Below are 3433 nucleotides of genomic sequence, written 5' to 3' on the forward strand. Positions count from 1 at the left end.
GGAGAGGAAGACCCTCAACCAGGTGAACCGACACGGTGATTGCTGAAATGGGATCTAGTGTGTCAGGAAGTGTGAGGACGGTGCAGGATAGAACAGGGTTCAGATCTTTTGGTCATAGGTTTCTATGAGTTGTGCTTGACTTGATGGCACCTAACAACAACAGTCAATAACACCTAGAATAGTTATATGTTGTCACTGTGTGCCATCAAGTCAGGACTGACTCATAGCTGACCCTCCAGCATGTTTTCAAAGTAGTATATCGCACAAGAAGAGACAGCCACATAGCTGCTGGCAGATTTGAACCGCATACCTCTGAGTGGGCAGCGCACCTCCTTACCACTAAGCCATCCTGCTATGTGGCGACAAGTCCACAATGGCCATAAAAGCCATAATGAAGAAATACACTCTCAGTCACTCATTGTTAAGTCATTTCCAACTCAGCGACTCTATCAGATTTCCAAAGCTCAAAGTCTCTGTGGGAGGAGACCGCCAAACATTCCCATCTCCACCCCCTCCAAACCACTGGTGGGTTTGAACTACCAGAGACATTATGTGGTCTTTAACAATGCAAGTCATTATGCACTATGGGCCTCCTGATCCACTCTAGCCCAACGTTTATACAGATCTGTGATTTGATTTTACTTCCTAATACTGAACTGATTCATAGGACACGTGGACATAGTAATTAGCTGCGAGTGTATCTACCTTTAAATGAAATTACTTGTCTGGCTTACATTTTATTGATTTATGACAAACCTGATCACCAACATTTCATTTTGTTTACATTCATGATTATAATTTGTTCTGTGGAAAAGGAAAATTATTATACTGCATCTCTGAACAAAGCACAATACTTAATGTGGATTTCCCACTGTCCCCATGTATGTTGTTCACAGATGGACAGAGATCAAAGGAAGTCCTGTTCTGGTACCTGGAAGATACATGCAGCCTGCAGCATTTAATTCCATTTCTAGCTAGAAGTAACTGGAAATATTTTTTGGTAGAAGGCGATAGATAACAAAAATTTTTTTCTTAAAAAAATTACAGTAGCCAAGTTTAAGGCAACTTTTGAACTGTTGTTGCTAAATCCATTTCCTAGTACCAACTGATTAAAGAATTAAAGTGAAATTATTCTCTGGCCTTCTAGGAAATGTCATTAATCTTTTCCTTAATATTTTTATGAACATTTTGGTGGCTTCGTGGTAAGAAATTGTGCTGCCAGTTGAAAGGTGTGTGATTCTAATTTAATCTCTTCCCATGACATTGACTGCCTCTGAAAACCTGGAGGGTCTGCTATGGGTCAGTTCTGACTTGACGGTGCTCGCCAACAATATTTTTCTAATGTAAACCTAATTTGGAGAGGGTGAAGCCCAGTTTCTTTTTGGAGTCTAGGAATTTGAAGCTCAGCCTCACTACCTTTGGGCATGTGGCCAGTAGAGATTGGTCCTTGGAGAAGGACATCGTGCTTGGAAGGGTAGACAGACAGTGCAGGAGAGGAAGACCCCGGATGAGATGAATTGATACAGTAACTGGGGTGATGGGGGTTGGTGTGTCATAGTTAGACTGGCTCAGGACAGGGAAGGGTTCAGTGCGGCTGTACATAGGGTCACTATACATCATAAGAGACTCAATGGCATATAAAAACAAAAAATATACTATGACAGGTTTGGAAGCAGGAGTGGCATCCATTTCCTAAACAACATGCCTCTGGAAACTATAAACTTTGATAAATGTGGATAGTTGTAGAGGGGCTTCAAGCCTTTTGTTCATAGGGTCGCTGAGTTGTGCTCAACTCAAAGGCAGTCAACAATAACCAACCTAACTAGTTTCACAGAAAATCAGGCATTTTAGAGGTCATCTATTTATTTAACACTAGGGATTGGTTTTCTTACTCTCTTTATTACAAAATTGTGGAGAATTGGATTAAGGAAAATGTAATGTAGGCTTTACCCTCATCTATTTTGTTATCTTCCCTTTCCTAAGCTTATTAGGTTCATTATTTGTTATCTATATTTATCAGCTCTTTATCAAGGCCAAAATCAAACACACTACGGATGAGTTTGGCTCCGACTCATAGAGACTTCCTCCCCCTTAGGTTTGATTCTGATTTCTGGTGACTCCCTATTTGGTTTCTGAGGCTAAGGAGTGGCTGGGGAATTTGAACCACCAACATTTTGTTAGCAGTCCCACAGGAATCACACTGTGTCACCAAAACTCCTTGCTCAGCTTTTAAAAATATATTATTCTACAGCAAGTTTACATTTGCAGTCTTCAAAATGACTGCTTAGAACTCCCACCCCCCTCCAACTGTAAATCGTTGTATTTTCATTTCTGATTTATGTGAGGTGTTAAAAATTTATTTTCAGTGTAGTTTCACAATTGAAATTTTCCTAAAACTACGATTGTTTGCTGTAGTTGTTGTGTGACATCATTGAATTGTAACTGACCCACCCATAAACTGACCCTCCAGCAGGTTTTCAGAGTCAGTTAATCTCACGGGAGGAGCATCTGGTGGATTTGAACTGTGAGCCTGCGATTGCAGTGGAGCCAAGCACCTAGATGATTTAAAACTTTTTAAATTTTGACATTTCTTTTAAAATGATACTAAGTGTTTTCCCTGCCTGCAGATCCAATTTAAGAGTGGAAGCCCTCTGAAAGCAGGCTGAATTGGAGTGGAATGCTCTTTTAAGAATCAGAATGAGGTTTTAATCACATACACATTTCAATAATCAAAGAGCAGGATGACCCCATTGCAGGGGCAGATGGGAGCAATAGACACTTGGGGGGGAAAGGCCTGGAGCTGGGGGATCACCTGGCTGAGGATGGGGTGGGGACAAGGCCTCAACAGAACCCAATGGGTTTGGTGAGGGTGACCATTAACCTTTGACAGAACATTTGAGTAACTACAAAGGACGTTTCCTTTGAGGTCAAAGGGGAGATGGCATCCTGTAAGTATGTGCTCTAATAAGGTCCTGGGTGACTTGGGGGGCCTTTGGAGCAGGCTGATCTTGGGTTGGAGGGATGATGGGGCGGGAGCCATGCAGAGGAGTCGCGGTCCCGTCCCAAGAAAGTGAAGGCCACACCTGGCATTTTCTAAGTTCTGGGGTCTCGGAGGCGGGTCGCGGGACCAAAGAGTTCAGCGCCGTCTTCTGCCTCCGCCCGCCGGCCGGTTCGCGGAGCCGCGCGGGGGGACCTCCCGCCTCGGAGGACGCCGGCTGCGCCCGCCCGGCCCCGGCAGCCCGCTTCCCCCAGACCCCGGGAGTCCGCGCCCACGGCCGGCTCTCCGGCTGCCGCTCCCCACGCCCTGGCCGCAGACCTCCTGCCCTGATGCCGGCGCCGGCCTAGGGCCCGCTCCTCCGGCAGGGCCGTGGCCCTCCTGCCCGGGCCCCCGCCTAAGGCCGGCTCTCCGGCGCCTCCTTAGGACGCCGGCCGC

The sequence above is a fragment of the Elephantulus edwardii genome, unplaced genomic scaffold (genome assembly GCF_000299155.1).
Source record: "Elephantulus edwardii isolate Elephantulus edwardi_28Jun2011 unplaced genomic scaffold, EleEdw1.0 scaffold00011, whole genome shotgun sequence".
Lineage (NCBI taxonomy): Eukaryota > Metazoa > Chordata > Mammalia > Macroscelidea > Macroscelididae > Elephantulus > Elephantulus edwardii.